A 19,487-nucleotide genomic window follows, 5' to 3' on the forward strand; every position below is an offset into this window, starting at 1 on the left:
CCACTTGCCTGGCAAGTCTGGCATGTCCTGCAGTGAGTATCCGAACTCCTGCGCATTTGGGGCCAATAGAAGTGGGTGACAAGCCTTTCAAAGGTCTTGTCCTGCCCCAAATGCCCTGCCAATGGCACATCGTGAGCCAGCCCCAGTAGGAAGGCTCTGAAGTCCTGGGGTACCACCAGCGCACGGGCTGACCCAGGCTCAGCAACCTTAGGCTCTGTATATAGGAGGTCGTTCTCCCAGTAAATGAAATGTGATCCTGACTGATCACCTGCGGCCTGGTCTGCAGCCTGCTGCCGCATACCCACGAGAGAAGGGCACTCCTTCTGTGCCTTGCAAAAGTCCTCCCTGGTGGGACCCCCTTCCTGCTGCCAATGGGTCAGCTCCGGCAGGTCTCCCAGTTCAGCTATCTGCTCCCCTGTAGGCTCCAGGGCATCCCCCTCAAGGTCTGCTTCCTCCTGGACCGTGGGAACTTCAGGGGCCGGCTTCCCACGCCCCTTGCCCCTTCTCTCTGAGGCCGGTTCCTGGGCCTCCCTCTCAGGCTCCAGGACCTCTCGAGTACCTTTACTGGCTGCCATGGACCGTGTGGTCACACACGCCCAATCCGGCATACCCAACATCTCCAGGTGAGCACTCCGCTCCACCTGAGCCCAAGGTGAGCTCTCCAAATCGTTCCCTAACAAACAGTCTACAGGCATGGCGGGCCTCACAGCTACCTGAAGAGTACCAGAGACCCCCCCCCACTCGAAGGGAACCTGAGCCACCTTGCAGTGCCTCTCTGTGTTGTCAGCGGCAACAACGGGATAGAATGCATTGGGGACCACCTGCTCCTGAGACACCAGGTGACACCTGACAGCGGTCACACTGGCTCCTGTATCTCTAAGAGCTTCCACCCTATGGCCATTTATGGTCACCCACTGCCTGTACTTCTTAGTGTTCTCAGGCAGCTGGGTTGGAGGGACCACTTCACGGTCTCCTAGCGAGACCAGGGACATCTCTGCGGGACCCCACCCACCTTGGACATCCCTCTCCTCCCCCAAGGCTACACTAGTCACCTGCCGGGGTGGAGCACCAGTGGGTGCTGGTTTACCAAACATCGGACACTTCACATCAGAGGCAAAATGCCCCAAATTGTTACACCTGTAACATCTTACGGGCCCCTTCTGAACAGGAGGACCTGTCGGGGCCCCGGTCGGTTTCTGGGGTGGGGGAGGCTGAGAACCCTTCCCTTGGTTCCCGTGGGGATTATTTTGTGGCCCTTTTTGGAACTGCTTCTGTTTACCCCTGTCCCCCCCACTCTTCTGCTGGGGACCCTGCCCACCTTTGGCGGAATCTCCCACGGTACCCTTGTGGACCCTGGTACTGACCCAGCGGTCCGCCTCCTCAGCAAGCTTCCTCGGGTTAGTCAGCTTACTATCGATCAGGTGCTGGCGCAGCTCAGGAAAACAATTACTGGACAAGTGCTCCCATGCCATTAGATCAAGAAGCCCTTGATAATCAGTCACCTTACTACCCTTCACCCAACCATCCAGCGCTCTGCAAAAGAAAGTCACATACTCCACATACGTACTATTGGGAATCTTAGTGCAACCCCTGAACCTCTGTCTATATAACTCAGGGGTCAACCCATACCTAGTCATCAATGCTTCCTTCATATGGGGGTAAGAATTACGAACATCAACAGGTAAATCTAACAGTGTGTCCCGCCCTTCACTCAGGAACCTTCCCCACAACCCCGCTCCCCAATCTTTCTCAGGGACCCGGTGGGAAGACATGGCTACCTCGTAGGCTCTGAACCACTGCCCGATGTCGTCATTCCTGAAGAACTCCTTCACTACATCCTTAGGAATATAAACTCTTGGTTCCGCCGATCCTGGCGGTGTGCTGCCACCAGAGGGATTAAGCTCCAAACTTTTGGCTTTCAGCTCCAGCTCCCTCAGCTTCATGTCATGCTCTAATTGTAGTTTCTTTTCTTCCATGGCTAATCTTTGTTTTTCCATATCCATCTGCCCATGAAGTTTCGCCATTTCCACCTCGTGTGCCCGGGTTGCTGCCCTGTCCGCCAACTCCTCTGGCGACAGGCATCTGCCGAACTCATGGACACTTTCTGGTGGAACCACTTCCACCTGATTCTCTGGTGCCTTTGACTCATACCAGGCCCTCAGCGCCTTTACGAGTTGCTCCTTCTTTTTCAATCCAGTTTGGGCAATCCTGAACTTGGAGCAAAGACCTTTCAAGTCTTCATTGGTACGATCATGAAGTGCGCCTTCCTCCCAATCTATGTCTTCAAATCCAGAGATTACGGAAGCCGCCCTTCCGGCGGAAAGTGAACCAGGCATGGCTCTAACAACGGAGATTCTTGGCAAAACAAAAACAATGCTAGCCTTGTGGCTGTGTTACTGGTCTGCTCTCACTACGTGGTGATCAGTGATTCACTACACGCAAACCACAAATGCAAATCCGTAAATCCCACCGCTGCCACCAATGTTAGAAATGAGGGGGCTCTGGTTGACGCAGGTGTGAACCCACAACAAGCAGGGACCCTTTACTTCTTGTCAGGGCGAAGGATGACTCCCCAGAATAACCCCTGCTCACCCTCTAGGTGCGTGGCGCGAGCAGTCTAGGCTAAGTCTCAGGCGTACACGGTTAAGCAAATGCAATTACGCATACAGTAAACCCCTTGCATGCACCACAAACGGACACCAATCCGGGAGTATATAAAAATAAGCTTTTATGTAGTTTCAGCAGAGTTAAATACAAGGCCCAGTAACGTTGAACTGATGGGGCCACAATTCTTGGAAATACGGTCAAGTTCTCTTGGTTTTACGGAAAGTTCTTTAGGCGGGCACAAGGTAACTGTAGGCCTCAGCGCACTTCGTGCTGAAGCAGCGCCCGGGGAGCACACAGCAGATGACAGGGAAATAAGAACGTTGCGGACCCTGGATCCGATGCGAGCTCGCGGTCGAGTTCGTAAGTACAGTACCTTGTTTCTTGACGCAAAGGCGGGTGCGGGATTTCAGCGGCTCTTCGACAGAAGAGCGAGGCGGCGTCCGGGGCTCCCACACTTCACGATGGGGGTCTGATCTTCAGGCTCACGACAGGAGCGGGGTGTTGCAGGTGGCGGGTGAACAAAGCGGGGCAGCCGGGCACGCCGATGCGTCCGGGCCGTCCGAGGCTTGGAGATGCTCACAAACGCCGATTCCGGCGGGAGGGTGAAGGGGCACAGCGAGCCTCCACGAGCGAGGTGACGGGGCAGCCCAGCACAGCGTAGGGGGAGCGGCTCCGATCGAGCGAGGCTCTTCCCAAGGCGGGGGCGGCTAAGCAGTCCTGGTCACGGCTCAGGGAGGGACTGGGCACGAGGGTCACAGCTCCGGCGAGGGAAAGGACACCACAGTCCAGCAGCAGGCGAGTGAAGATCAGGTAGAGCCCAATGTTCCTGGGGCTCAGTTCAGGGGGCAAGCTCAGTTCCAAGCCCTTGGAGATCGTTTTGGAAAAGCACAAGTTTTGAAAGTAAAAGTAAAGTAAAAGTATTCAGCAACAGTTTCTCTTCTCTCCTTTGGCAGCAAGGTCACCACTGCAGGCCAATCCCCCAGGATAGGGACAGTCTTCCTCCTACAGCTTTCCCGGTGCCTCCTCCTCAGGCAGAGATTCTTCTTGGTCAAAAGCGGATCTAGTTTCTTAGGAGCAGGGCTCCTCCATTTATACCACAAATCTTTTGTTCTCCCAGGCCAGGGGGGCCCTTGCCTAGTTCAGTCCGGTTTCTGAGCACTTTGTTTACGTGATGCAGGCTTCTTCTTTCAGAGTGCAGGGCAGAGTCATCAGACGCTCCACAGGGGGTGGAGCCGGCATCGAGGTAGCGGAGCACTGTCCTATTCAGAGCCTAGGAGCACTCCTCCCACCCATCTACCTGTCGATCGTCCTATTCATACCAGGCTACCTAGCCCTGCCCATCTGGGTTCCCCCAGCCCTGTCACTCACACCAGCCAGACATCAGATACACATCACGCAGAGGCGGCTGAAATAGTTTAGGCAAGCAAAGGCCAACTTTCTAAAAGTGACATTTGCAAACCCGGAATATTAAAATAAACCTTGCGAAAAGATGTACCTTATCATTCCGAGTTCAGGCATACTAAACTCGATCTCCTACCATGTTCCCTGGGTCGGTTAGGATCATAGGGTGTAATAATCCAGGCCGCCCATACTGGCCTATGAGAACAGGGTAGCCTTACAGTAGTGAACAACAAAATGGCGGTCATTCACTACCAGGACATGCCACGCATCTAGGCTTGTCCTACCTCAGGCTCACAATGCACCCTGCCCGTGGGCCTACCAGAGGGGTGACTAACATGCAGCTAAGGGAAGGTTTCGGGGACCGGCAAGTGTGGGCACTTGTCGGTCGGCGCGTCAGTACCAGACTGCACGCAGGCTCTGCGACGGCAGACCTTAGACGTATTTTACCGGCCGCTTCCGTGGGTGGCACAACCCGTGCTGCAAGCCCACCAGCGGCGTTTGCCTTTACATGCCCTGGCGCTCCTGGCGCACTTTACTGGGGTCTGATAGTAAATCAAACAATCCAATCATGGAATCCAACCAACACATACAATTTATAAAGGGAGCACTCGCACCGTGACACTGGTTGGCAGTGGCACAGCGCGCTGAGCGGCCAACACCATAAAATCACAGGAGGCACAGCGACAAAAAGAGGAAGGGAGACTCACGCCAAGGTGCCAGGTCTAACAGCCTATTTCTCAGGCTCTAAAGCAGCTCTGCTGACCTGATTCTCTCCCTCTAAAACAGCCCTGCTGACCTGGTTTCCCAGGCTCTACAGCAGCTTTGCTGACCTGGCTCTCTGGCTCTAGAGCAGCTCTGCTGACCTAGTTCTTAGGCATTAGAGCAGCTCTGCTGACCTGATTCGCTGGCTCTACAACAGCTCTGCTGACCTGGTTCTCTGGCTCTAAAGCAGCTCTGCTGACCCAGTTCTATGGTTCTTAAGCAGTTCTGTTGACCTGGTTCTCTGGCTCTAGAGCAGCTATGCTGACCAGGTCATTTGGCTCTAAAGCAGACCTGCTGATCTGGTTCTCTCCCTCTAAAGCAGCTCTGCTGACCTGGTTCTCTCGCTCGAAATCAGCTCTACTGGCCTGGTTTCTCTGGCTCTATACCAGCTCTGCTGACCTGGTTCTCTGGCTCTAGAGCAGCTCTGCTGACCTGGTTTCTCTGGCTCTACAGCAGCTCTGCTGACCTGGTTTCTCTGGCTCTAAAGCAGCTCTGCTGACCTGGTTTCTATGGCTCTACAGCACCTCTACTGACCTGGTTTCTCTGGCTCTAAAGCAGCTCTGCTGATTTGGATCTCTGGCTCTAAATCAGCTCTGCTGACCTGGTTCTCTGGCTCTAGAGCAGCTCTGCTGACCCGGTTCTATGGCTCTAATGCAGATCTGCTGACATGGTTCTTTGGCTCTGGAGCATCTCTGCTGACCTGGTTCTCTCCATCTGGAGCAGCTCTGCTGACCTGGTTCTCTCCCTCTAAAGTAGCTCTACTGACCTGGTTTCTCTGGCTCCACAGCGGCTCTGCTGACCCGGTTCTATGGCTCTAATGCAGATCTGCTGACATGGTTCTCTGGCTCTAGAGCAACTCTGCTGACCTGGTTCTCTGCCTCTAGAGCAGCTCTGCTGACCTGGTTCTCTGGCTCTAAAGCAGCTCTGCTGACTTGGTTCTATGGCTCTAGAGCAGCTCTGCTTCCTGGTTCTTTCCATCTAAAGAGCTCTGCTGACATGGTTCTCTGGCTCTATAGCAGCTCTGCTGACCTGGTTTTATGGCTCTAAAGCTGCTCTGCTAACTTGGTTCTCTGGTTCTAGAGCAGCTCTGCTGACCTGGTTCTCTGGATCTAAAGCAGCTCTGCTGACCTGGTTCTCTGGCTATTAAGCAGCTCTGATGGCCTATTTCTCCGGCTCTAAAGCAGCTCTGCTGACCTGATTGCCTCCCTCTAAAGCAGCTCTGCTGACGTGGTTTCCCTGGCTCTACAGCAGCTCTGCTGACCTAGTTCTTAGGCTCTAAAGCAGCTCTGCTGAGCTGATTCTCTGGCTCTACAACAGCTCTGCTGACCTGGTTCTCTGGCTCTAAAGCAGCTCTGCTGACCTGGTTCTCTGGCTATAAAGCATCTCTGCTGACCCAGTTCTATGTCTCTAAAGCAGTTCTGCTGACCCAGTTCTCTGGCTCTAGAGCAGTTCTGCTGACCAGGTCTTTTGGCTCTAAAGCAGACCTGCTGACCTGGTTCTCTACCTCTAAAGCAGCTCTGCTGACCTGGTTTCTCTGGCTCTATAGCAGCTCTGCTGACCTGGTTCTCTGGTACTAGAGCAGCTCTGCTGACCTGGTTTCTCTGGCTCTACAGCAGCTCTGCTGACCTGGTTTCTCTGCCTCTAAAGCAGCTCTGCTGACCTGGTTCTCTCACTCAAAAACAGCTCTACTGGCCTGGTTTCTCTGGCTCTATACCAGCTCTGCTGACCTGGTTCTCTGGCTCTAGAGCAGCTCTGCTGACCTGGTTTCTCTGGCTCTACAGCAGCTCTACTGACCTGGTTTCTCTGGCTCTAAAGCAGCTCTGCTGACCTGGTTTCTATGGCTCTACAGCAGCTCTGCTGACCTGGTTTCTTTGGCTCTAAAGCAGCTTTGCTGACCTGGTTTCTATGGCTCTACAACAGCTCTACTGACCTGGTTTCTCTGGCTCTAAAGCAGCTCTGCTGATCTGGATCTCTGGCTCTAAATCAGCTCTGCTGACCTGGTTCTCTGGCTCTAGAGCAGCTCTGCTGACCCGGTTCTATGGCTCTAATTGAGATCTGCTGACATGGTTCTCTGGCTCTGGAGCATCTCTGCTGACCTGGTTCTCTCCATCTGGAGCAGCTCTGCTGACCTGGTTCTCTCCCTCTAAAGTAGCTCTACTGACCTGGTTTCTCTGGCTCCACAGCGGCTCTGCTGACCTGGTTCTCTGGCTCTAGAGCAACTCTGCTGACCTGGTTCTCTGCCTCTAGAGCAGCTCTGCTGACCTGTGTGAGAAGTTGGCCTGGCATATGCTGGTCACTAGTTCTAGTGGCCACCTTGCACCAGTCCAATTCGACTCTTGGTAGATAGGTTTAAAGACAACCTTTTAAAAGAAAGCTATCCTAGTGGTAGCTGTGGAGAGCAGCCTTCAGGCTAAGTCTCTGAGGAATGTAAAGCAGCTTGTTTTACCTTATAATCTCTTGAATTACCAAATGAAAAGACACCACACAGGTATATATATGAAATATATATGTATTTATTACTAAATATACTCTACTAATCTCTTTATGAGATTAGTCCCAGGTAAGCATTTAAAAGATCAACATTTCTCAACAAATTAAGCACATAAATCACTGTAGCCCTAGGGGCGTACCAGACCATATACTAAGTAAATGGTATAACAAATTCGACAAGCAAAATGAAGAGGCCTAGGGCCTTGGGAATCGCTGGGGCTTCACTGCTGTAGTGTTTTCAGGTAAGTAACTAGCCCACAGGGGACGCGTGCAGTGTCTAAACACGCACGCGAGTTTCTCATAGACTTCAATGCAAAAATGTTGCGATTTGTATTTTAAAGTTCTAGGGCACTTCTGAGTGGACAACAAGCACACAACTTACAGGGTAAGTATTTCGATAGCCAATGCACACTTGGGCACCATAATGCCAGAGTTACCTCACCCAGGGAGTCCGGGTGCACAGGTGTCCTTTGGTGTCGGGTCGCGATGCTGATTTCAATGGGAATCGAGGTGTTCTTGCTGCTTGTGTCGTCGAGAGAGGTGTCCGTTCGGTTCCAACGATGGATTGGAGTTGCAGGCGACCTGGAAATTGAGGGGAAAGAGTTCAGAGTCACTTGCCAGTGACCGGTGGCCTTCAGGATAGATGACCACAGCTGTCGCGTCGCTTTTGTCGCTGATGGTGTTTTGTCTCTTCGCCCACGCCGTCCAGGAGGGATCGATGACAACCAGCAGCTGGAGTTAGAGGGTCCCACGATGTCTGCAGCTGTTGGCGGTGTCGGCACTCAGATTGGAGTCAACAAACCTTGGCAACTGCAAGTCTCGGGGAGAGTGAAGATGGTGGATGGCTCAGACCAGCAAGGTCCGAGGGACTTACCCAGCAAGGGTAAGTGAGGGTAGGCCTAGAGCAACCAGGCCAGCCCTTGGAATAGTCGAGGATGTCTTCAGGAGGGCTACTAGCCAACGGGCAAGCAACCGCGAAGACGCCTTGGCAGGAAAACTTCAGCAACAGCCCACGGTCACTCGGGATGGGGTAAGCCGCTGATCTTTGGTTCAGTACCTGCTCAGGACTTGGACATTAAGTGGTCCAAAGCACAGGTTTGTAGATTGTCGTTCAGGGCTTGCACTCGAAATCAGTGCACGGTTCCCTGGTATTGTCGTTCCTCGTCACTCGTGGGGTCCAGACGCCACAGCTTCACTGGGGACTCAAAATGGCCGTAGTGAGGTCAGGAAATCGACTTCAGGGGACGCAGGGACTTCGGGCTCCGGCGCGAGCAGTAAAGTTTGCAACCGTTGTTCAGTCCTTAAGGTACCTGCAAAGCAGGGGAGCCACTCCTTGGCTCCAAGGGAGATCCTTCGGTCTTCTAAAGGTAGTAGAACGTTGAAGGGACCGGATTCTTCTTCGTAGAGCGTCGTCCAGGTGTAATCTGAATTGCATTGGCAATAAGTGGTATCTTATACTGTAAAGATGGGAGGGACTAGCTCTATGGCCACTCCTCTAGGAGGGTCAGGGTAGGGGTGGTTACACCCACTTCCCTTTGTCCAGTTTCATGCCAGGACAGGGGCAGAGGCCCCTGAACCGGTTTGAGCTGGCATATGCACAGAGGAGCCTACTGCTCCCCCAGTGCAGGACTTCAAAGGCACTCTAAGAGTGCACCCACCCAGCTCCAATACACTAAATCCTGTCTGGAAGGTGGTGACACCTCCCTGTGACAGGAAACCCTTTGTTGAGCTCCCTCCACTGCGAGTTTCGGTCAGCAGCAGGAGGGCAGCCCGGTGTCTGTGCTGGTGGCATCCATTTTGTGATGCCAGGGCTTTAGAAGATTTCTACCGTTTGGTACAGTGGGTACATGTCGTCCCCTCTAGTAGGGTGGGATCATACTCCCACACCAGTTACTGGTGTGGGGGTATGATTCCAAAACGTTTGACACCAAACACGACATGTTTTGATGCAGTCATTCCAAAGTTAGCATTAACCGGGAGGTTATAATGCACTTAAGAGTATATGGTTTAACCGCATCCACAAACAGCAGCAGAGAATAGACTCTGCCAGCTGCAGGGGGGTCCTGCTCAGGCAGAAGCACCCCCTCACATAGTAAACCGTGCACCCTGCCCTGGGGATTGATATGGCCTACCATAGGGGTGACTGATAGGTTCATATGTGTGTGTATGGTGAGATATAGAAACCTATACCTCTGTGAGGAGTGCTAACACTACCTCACACAGGCTGCAGTAGCAGGCCTGTGGTGTCAGATTGAGAATGCTTCCCAGGGGTGGCATAATACATGCTGCAGCCCCTGGTAGGCCTGTGAAGTACCAATGCCCTAGGTACCTAAGGTACCATATACTAGGGGCCCACAAGGTACCAGAGTATCCAATCACTAGTGCATCTAGTATGCACATCAAGTTGTTTAGAGAGATCAGGTAGACTGGGGCCCTGGTTAGCAGGGACCCAGCCAGACTATAGCCAGAAACCAGTGTATACATAGGAAAAAAAGTGGGGGCAACACAAGTGCAGATCCTACTCTCCTACACAACCCCCCCCCCCAAACGCAGGGACATTAAACTAACCTTGACCAGTTGAGTCTTCATGTTCTAAGTGGAAATACCTCGAGAGTCCATCTGCATTGGCATGTTGGGTCCCAGGTCTATGTTCCACTGTGTAGTCCATCCCCTGTAGGGAAATGGACCACCTGAGCAGTTTAGGATTTTCACCTTTCATCTGTTTGAGCCATAGGAGGGGCTTATGGTCAGTCTGAACAATGAAGTGAGTGCCAAACAAGTATGGCCTCAGCTTCTTCAGGGCCCAAACCACAGCAAAGGCCTCCCTCTCAATAGCTGACCAACGTTTCTCTCTAGGGGTCAGCCTTCTGCTTATGAAAGCTACTGGCTGGTCTTGACCTTCATCATTTAGTTGAGACAGTACAGCTCCCACACCCAGCTCTGAAGCATCTGTTTGAACAATGAACTTCTTTTTGTAATCTGGACTCTGTAAGATGGGGGCAGTGCACATTGCCTGCTTGAGGTCATCAAATGCCTTTTGACAGCTAGCTGTCCACTGAACCTTTTTTGGCATTTTCTTGGAGGTTAGGTCATTTAAGGGGGTCACTATAGATCCATATCCCTTAACAAACCTCCTATAGTACCCAGTCAGGCCCAAGAAGGCTCTCACCTGTGTCTGGGTGGTTGGAGCTACCCAATCCTTTATGGTTTGGATCTTGCTCTGCAATGGTTGAACCTGGCCCCCACCTACAAGGTGGCCCAGGTACACAACCAGACTCTGCCCTATCTGGCACTTAGTGGCCTTGATAGTGAGGCCTGCTTTCTGCAGGGCCTCCAGTACATTCTTGAGGTGGACCAGGTGATCCTGCCAGGTAGAACTAAAGACAGCAATATCATCTAGATATGCTGAGCAGTAAGTTTCCATACCAGTCAGAACTTTATTCACCAACCTCTGGAATGTGACAGGTGCATTCTTCAAACCAAAGGGCATTACCACAAAGTGATAGTGCCCACCAGGGGTCGAAAATGCAGTTTTGGCCTTGGCTTCCTCAGCTAACTTGATTTGCCAATAGCCTGCTGTAAGGTCAAATGTACTTAGATACTTGGCTGAGGCCAAAGTATCTATCAGTTCATCTGCCCTTGGTATTGGGTAGGCATCAGTCCTTGTGACTGCATTGAGGCCTCTGTAGTCAACACAAAACCTCATCTCTTTCTTACCGCCCTGGGTGTGAGGTTTTGGGACAAGGACTACTGGGCTAGCCCAAGGGCTATCTGAGGGCTCAATAACACCTAGCTCCAACATTTTATGGACTTCAGTCCTGATACAGTCTCTGACATGGTCAGGTTGCCTGTAGATTTTACTCTTTACAGGCAGACTGTCTCCAGTGTCCACCTCATGGGTGCACCAGGAAGTCTGAAATGGGGTCAGACTGAACATATGTCTAAACTGCTGTAGCACTTGTCTACATTCAGTTTGTTGATGTTCAGTGAGGCTGCCTGCCAAAGCAACGCCATCCACTGATCCATCATCAGGGTTCTGAGAGAGGAGGTCAGGGAGAGGGTCACTCTCCTCCTCCTGGTCCTCATCAGTTGCCATGAGCAAGCTCATGTCAGCCCTGTCCACATATGCTTTAAGTCTGTTGACATGGAGCACTCTAAGAGGGCTCCTGGGAGTACCAAGGTCTACCAGGTAGGTGACCTCTCCCTTCTTTTCAACAATTGTATGGGGGCCACTCCATTTGTCCTGGAGAGCTGCTGGGGCCACTGGCTCCAACACCCACACTTTCTGGCCTGGCTGGTAAACAGTCAGTACAGCCTTTTGGTCATGCCAAGCTTTTTGCAGTTCTTGGCTTGCCTCAAGGTTTTTCGTGGCCTTCTTCATGTACTCAGCCATCCTGGAGCGGAGACCAAGTACATAGTCCACTACATCCTGTTTGGGAGGTTTGAGAGGTAACTCCCATCCCTCCTTCACTAGACATAATGGTCCTCTCACAGGGTGCCCAAACAGAAGTTCAAAGGGGCTGTAGCCAACCCCCTTCTGAGGAACCTCCCTGTATGCAAATAGAAGGCAAGGAAGTAAAAGGTCCCATTTTCGCCTACGCTTTTCTGGGAGGCCCTTAATCATTCCTTTTAGGGTTTTGTTGAATCTCTCAACTAACCCATTGCATTGTGGGTGATAGGGAGTGGTGAATTTGTAGTTTACACCACACTCCTTCCACATTGCAGTCAAGTATCCTGACATAAAGTTGGACCCTCAGTCAGAGATAACCTCCTTAGGAAAGCCCAATCTGGAGAATACTCCAATGAGGGCTCTGGCTACCACAGGGGCTGTAGTAGTCCTGAGGGGAATAGCTTCTGGATACCTGGTGGCATGGTCCACTATCACCAGTATGAATCTGTGCCCAGATGCTGTTGGAGGGTCAAGGGGACCGACTATATCAATCCCTACCCTCTCAAAGGGGACCCCCACCACAGGTAGTGGTATCAGGGGGGCCTTTGTAGTACCACCTGTCTTGCCACTGGCTTGACAAGTGACACAGGAGCGACAAAACTCCTTTGTGACTTCAGACATGTGTGGCCAATGAAAATGTGGAACAAGCCTGTCCCAGGTCTTGTTTTGGCCCAAGTGACCTGCCAATGGGATATCATGTGCTAGGGTCAAGAGGAACCCCCTAAACTTCTGAGGAATCACCAGCCTCCTGGTGGCGCCAGGAGTTGGTTCCCTAGCCTCAGAATAAAGGAGCCCCCCATCCCAATAAATCTTGTGGGACCCACTAGCACTCCCAGCGGCCTCAGCAGCAGCTTGCTGTCTGAGGGGTTCAAGAGTGGGGCAGCACTGTTGATCTTTGCTCAGATCTTCCCTGGAATGGCCCCCTGCCCCCAAGAACTCAACCTGTCCAGGCTCAAGTCCCTCTGGGGCAGTTCCTTCTTCAGGCTCTGCTTCTCCTCCCTCTGGAGGGGAATCTGTGATCTGAGACAGAGGGGAAGGCCCAGCCTTAACCCTACTGCTCCTCCTCTTGGGTAGCACCTGGTCCATAGTTTCAGGATCCAGAGCTGGTTCAGCTTGATGCATTTTGGCTTGTGACCTGGTCACAGCAAATACCTCTGCAGGTATGCCCAACATCTCAGCATGAGTCCATAATTCTACTTCAGACCAGGCTGAAGTCTCCAGATCATTGCCCAACAGACATTCGACAGGGAGGTCTGCACTGACTACAACCTTTTTAAGGCCAGTTACCCCTCCCCAGGAGAAATTAACAACTGCCAGGCTATGGTTGGTCCTGGTGTTGCTAGCATTGGTTACCTGGTACATTTCCCCCAGGATGATCTGTGTAGGATCCACTAGGTCCTCTGCCACCATGGTGACACTAGCACCTGTGTCCCTAAATGCCAAAGCCTGTTTGCCATTTATAATAGGCTGCTGTTTGTATTTGCCCAGGTTACTGGGGCTCACTAGGAATGACATATCAAGGTCTCCCTCACAAACAAGCAATGCCTGTGTTGGTACTCTGACTAGGCCAGAGTCCACATCAGAACCCAGGGTCAACCCTACTACACCCTTATTCTGTGCATTACCTCCACCACTGGCTGTACTAGGGGGAACAGGTGCCTTTTGGGCTGAAGTGGTGGTGGATTGGTCTTTGGACTTGGTACAATCAGAATTCCAGTGCCCCTTCTGTTTACAGTAGTTGCACCAGGGCTTCCTTTGGCCTTTTTTCTTGTTAGATTGTGACTCCCCACCAGATGCAGATTTTTGGGGCCCTTGTGAAGACTTCTGGTCTTTAGACTTATCCCCACCCTTCTCTGAGCCTTTAGGATCTTGCTTCTTAGTGTCACCGCCCTGGTTCTGGTTTTTCTGCTTCACCCTGGTTCTGACCCATTTGTCTGCCTTCTTTCCCAATTCTTGGGGAGAGGTCAGATCAGAGTCCACCAGGTACTGATGCAACAACTGGTTCTGGCAATTATTAAGGATCTGTTCTCTCATTATAAGATTATACAATCCCTTAAAGTCAGTTACTCAACTACCAACCAGCCAACCTTCTAGAGCCTTGGTTGCACAATCAACAAAGTCAGTCCAATCCTGAGTCTGTGTTTTCTGGGTATCCCTGAACTTCAACCTGTACTGTTCAGTGGTTAAGCCAAACCCATCTATCAAAACACTCTTCAGGGCTTCATAGTCATTAGCATCCTCTTCTCTAACAGTGAGGAGCTTGTCTCTACCTTTATCTGAAAAGGAGAGCCACACGATTGCTGCCCACTGTTTCTGGGGGACCTGTTGAACTTTACAGGCCCTCTCCATAGCAGTTATCCATTTGTGGATATCATCCCCACTCTGGTAGGGAGGAACAACCTTGGACAGGTTCCTATGGTCAGGAGTATAATCTCTGTTTCTAGGGACACTGTTGCTGCCACCAGGGGTATCTAACCCCTCCTTCTTTGAAGCTCTTTGGAGCTCGAAGGCTTCCCTATCTAAGGCCAGTTGCTTGGCTCTGAGAGCAAGCCTAGCTTCCTCATACTGTAGCAACTTGTACCTTCTCTCAGAAGAGGTCTCCCTGGGAAAGTTGGAGTTCTTCTGTGGGACAGATTCTCTTCCAGAGTGGTATGAATGGTCAGATTCCCTTGAGAGGGACCTAGGCCTCTCTCCCACTCTGTCAGTTCTCTTAGGGAGAATTCCTCTGTTCCTTTCAGACTCTTCTAAGTCTGGCCCTTCAATCACAGACTCCAGGTCATCTTGATTTTCATCATCAGACCCAGAGACTATGTTTGACCCACCCCCTGATCCAGACCCACTTGCTCCTAGAGCTTGTTTCAGGTCATCTGCTACTAGCAGATCTTTCAGGTGCTGTGATGAGGGACTCCTGCCCACCCTCAGTCCTCTTTCAAAGCATAAGTCCTTCAGGTCAGTGTAGGCCAGGTCTTTGTACTGAGCTGGGATGGACCCACTGGCTCCATCCTGGTGAGGCATACTAGTGTTGTGCCCTACTAAACCTAGCTTGAGCTGTGGCAAGGGTGTGCTTATCCCTTTACACACAGCTCTAAGTTCAGTAGAACTTATTGATACTAGCTTGACTTTATATGTACCTTGAGTACCTTAAGTGGTTTTCAGTTAGTAATTCAAATTGAGATTTTCTGGTAAAACAATGGCAAGCTGTAATCCCACACGCTGCCCACCAATGTGAGAAGTTGGCCTGGCATATGCTGGTCACTAGTTCTAGTGGCCACCTTGCACCAGTCCAATTCGACTCTTGGTAGATAGGTTTAAAGACAACCTTTTAAAAGAAAGCTATCCTAGTGGTAGCTGTGGAGAGCAGCCTTCAGGCTAAGTCTCTGAGGAATGTAAAGCAGCTTGTTTTACCTTATAATCTCTTGAATTACCAAATGAAAAGACACCACACAGGTATATATATGAAATATATATGTATTTATTACTAAATATACTCTACTAATCTCTTTATGAGATTAGTCCCAGGTAAGCATTTAAAAGATCAACATTTCTCAACAAATTAAGCACATAAATCACTGTAGCCCTAGGCGCGTACCAGACCATATACTAAGTAAATGGTATAACAAATTTGACTAGCAAAATGAAGAGGCCTAGGGCCTTGGGAATCGCTGGGGCTTCACTGCTGTAGTGTTTTCAGGTAAGTAACTAGCCCACAGGGGACGCGTGCAGTGTCTAAACACGCACGCGAGTTTCTCATAGACTTCAATGCAAAAATGTCGCGATTTGTATTTTAAAGTTCTAGGGCACTTCTGAGTGGACAACAAGCACACAACTTACAGGGTAAGTATTTCGATAGCCAATGCACACTTGGGCACCGTAATGCCAGAGTTACCTCACCCAGGGAGTCCGGGTGCACAGGTGTCCTTTGGTGTCGGGTCGCGATGCTGATTTCAATGGGAATCGAGGTGTTCTTGCTGCTTGTGTCGTCGAGAGAGGTGTCCGTTTGGTTCCAACGATGGATTGGAGTTGCAGGCGACCTGGAAATTGAGGGGACAGAGTTCAGAGTCACTTGCCAGTGACCGGTGGCCTTCAGGATAGATGACCACAGCTGTCGCGTCGCTTTCGTCGCTGATGGTGTTTTGTCTCTTCGCCCACGCCGTCCAGGAGGGATCGATGACAACCAGCAGCTGGAGTTAGAGGGTCCCACGATGTCTGCAGCTGTTGGCAGTGTCGGCACTCAGATTGCAGTCAACAAACCTTGGCAACTGCAAGTCTTAGGGAGAGTGAAGATGGTGGGTGGCTCAGACCAGCAAGGTCCGAGGGACTTACCCAGCAAGGGTAAGTGAGGGTAGGCCCAGAGCAACCAGGCCAGCCCTTGGAATAGTCGAGGATGTCTTCAGGAGGGCTACTAGCCAACGGGCAAGCAACCAAAAAGACGCCTTGGCAGGAAAACTTCAGCAACAGCCCACGGTCACTCGGGACGGGGTAGGCTGCTGATCTTTAGTTCAGTACCTGCTCCGGACTGGGACATTAAGTGGTCCAAAGCACAGGTTTGTAGATCGTCGTTCAGGGCTTGCACTCGAAATCAGTGCACGGTTCCCTGGTATTGTTGTTCCTCATCACTCGTAGGGTCCAGACGCCACAGCTTCGCTGGGGACTCAAAATGGCCGTAGAGAGGTCAGGAAATCGACTTCAGGGGACGCAGGGACTTCGGGCTCCGGCGGGAGCGGTAAAGTTTGCAACCGTTGTTCAGTCCTTAAGGTACCTGCAAAGCAGGGGAGCCACTCCTTGGCTCCAAGGGAGATCCTTCGGTCTTCTAAAGGTAGTAGAACGTTGAAGGGACCGGATTCTTCTTCGTAGAGCGTCGTCCAGGTGTAATCTGAATTGCATTGGCAATATGTGGTATCTTATACTGTAAAGATGGGACGGCTCTAAAGCAGCTCTGCTGACCTGATTCTCTCCCTCTAAAACAGCTCTGCTGACCTGGTTCTCTGGCTCTAAAGCAGCTCTGCTGATCTGGTTCTAAGGCTCTAGAGCAGCTCTGCTGACCTGGTATCTCTGGCTCTACAGCAGCTCTGCTGACCTGGTTCTCTGGCTCTAGAGCAGCTCTGAAGACCTGGATTCTCTGGCTCTACAGCAGCTCTGCTGACCTGGTTTTTCTGGCTCTAAAGCAGCTCTGCTGACCTGGTTCTCTGGCTCTACAGAAGCTCTGCTGACCTGGTTCTATAGCTCTAAAGCAGCTCTGCTTCCTGGTTCTTTCCATCCAAAGAGCTCTGCTGACATGGTTCTCTGGCTCTAAAGCAGTTCTGCTGACCTGGTTCTATGGCTCTAAAGCTGCTCTGCTAACTTGGTTCTCTGGCTCTAGAGCAGCTCTGCTGACCTAGTTCTTAGGCTCTAGAGCAGCTCTGCTGACCTGGTTCTCTGGCTCTAAAGCAGCTCTGCTGACCCGGTTCTCTGGCTCTGAAGCAGCTCTGCTGACCCAGTTCTATGGCTCTAAAGCAGTTCTACTGACCCGGTTCTCTGGCTCTAGAGCAGCTCTGCTGACCAGGTCCTTTGGCTCTAAAGCAGACCTGCTGACCTGGTTCTCTCCCTCTAAAGCAGCTCTGCCGACCTGGTTCTCTCGCTCTAAATCAGCTCTACTGACCTGGTTTCTCTAGCTCTATAGCAGCTCTGCTGACCTGGTTCTCTGGTTCTAGAGCAGGTCTGCTGACCTGGTTTCTCTGGCTCTACAGCAGCTCTGCTGACCTGGTTTCTCTGCCTCTAAAGCAGATCTGCTGAACTGGTTCTCTGGCTCTACAGCAGCTCTGCTGACCTGGTTTCTCAGTGTTGGACTTGGCCCTTCTGGCAGGTTCCCCCCGAAACTTTTTGCTTGTAATTGGTAACTTGGTGTAGTGATTTTGGGTTTCTGCGCACTTTACCGCTGTGTCCCAGGGTAAAGTGCGTGCGTGTTGTGAGGTTGGCCTGCCCTCCCATAGGAATGCATGGGGGAATGTAGATGTCCCGGTAGTTCCTGATGCGTGGGGTGGGCAGGCCCGTGTTTGGTATGTGCGGACTCGTGGGAGTGGATGCTGCGCGTTGATGTGTGCGGCGTGCGTGTACCTGGTGTGGAAGTGCCACTTCTAGAAGTGGGCACTTCAGTGTGCAGTCTGAAATGTGTGGCGTGGCTGGTGAGGTCAGGTGACGGACTAGGGAATTCCCCAGAGTCAGGAGGAGTCACCCAGTGGTGAATGGGGAGTTAGCATGTAGATGGCTGGGGAGGAGTGTACCTGGGTCCTGAATAGGACAGGGCTCCCCCACACAATGCTGGCACCGGCCCCTGTGGTGCGTCTAATGACCCTAGCCCTGCCAGTGAATAGAGTGAGGGGCTGAGCACATCAAGGGTGCTCCCCAACCAGCTGCGACTGGTTTTCCCCCTCACCCTGAACCCAGAACAAAGGGATTTGGTGTATAAAAAGGGGCTGTGTCCCCTTACAAAATGTTCTTGTTCTGCACTTGAATCTACCAGGGGCGTGCTGCTGCTGGGGCCCAGGGGAAGGCTTGCCTCCCTGGGCCCTGCCCAGCCCCTGGATGCCCTGGATACTGGAGGACTTTTCCTTTGCTGGGAGCTGCTGTGCTCCAGCTTCCTTGCCCCAGGACCTTTGCGACAGCCTTCTAGCGCCTGGGAGCGCTTTATCTCTATTTTTGCCAGGAAGAAGAGCGTGCATGCTCTGCAGCGCTCAGCGGCCTTCCTTGACCCCAGAGGGGACCCCCAGCGTGAGGATTCCCCCGTAAAGGCTGCACCGTGTGGGAGCCTACCCCGCCGCCCTGCGGCTTGTTGTAATTATGCGCGGGTGCCCCCCCCCGCATTGCGGCCTTAGTTTATGTCTTGGCGGGTGCCCACCCCGCTGAAAATGCCGCCGACTGCTGTGTTTAGGAGCGGGTGCCCACCCCGCACTTTGCCAGGTGAAGGATCGCCGCCGCGGCCCGAGCCGCAATGAAATCACTTCCGGGCCGCTGCCCAACGCGACCCGGAAGGCAGGAGAGACTGCGTCCCTGTGGGCGGGGCTTCCATGCGGAAAGGGAAGCCCACGCGCCGCACAGAAGGGATGCCGTCTGGAGCCTCGCAGGCTCCGGGAGGAATAGTAGAGTCCCGGGTCCCAGGAGGGGGCCCGGGTTAAGAAATGCGGCCGGTGCAGGCAGCGCCTGTCCATCCTCTCCTCCGGGGCTCCCGTGGTGAAGGGGGAGCCCCGGTGCCGCGAGTGGAGCAGAGGTGTCGGTCCTCTACATCGAGGGGACCGTGGCGGTGCTGCACGCATGCAGCCTGGACCGCCGAGTGCCCCGCGGATTCCCTGCGCCAACCGGGTGGGAAGGAAGCCGGAGTCTTTGGTCCAGAGTCCTCGAAGCAGCCCGGTAAGTGAGGGCTGAGTCTGACGGTGGTTTGGGGGGGTGGTGCGGGGCACATTGTCGGTGCCCGCCCCCTGAGTATGTGCCGGTGCTTTGGTCTCTTGAGCGGCCCCGCTTGCTAGAGGGCCGCTCCCACGTGGCTTGTGTTAGGGTCCCCATGACGGGTCCAGGGGTGCCCAGGCCAGTTCCTATCTCCACAGTTGCCCCGCTGGACAGTGGGCAACTGCAACGATGGGGCCATAATTGTTTTTAGAGCCCAGAGAGGCTCCAACGTGGGGGACTGATTTGTTTTAGAGCGCTCCTGCGCTCCAACGACGGGTGCCAGTTCCTCGTGTGGGAACATGATTATGCTAGAGCCCAGAGAGGCTCCAACTTGGGGACATGGTGTGTGTCGAGCCTA

The sequence above is a fragment of the Triturus cristatus genome, chromosome 10 (assembly GCF_964204655.1).
Source record: "Triturus cristatus chromosome 10, aTriCri1.1, whole genome shotgun sequence".
Taxonomy (NCBI): Eukaryota; Metazoa; Chordata; class Amphibia; order Caudata; family Salamandridae; genus Triturus; species Triturus cristatus.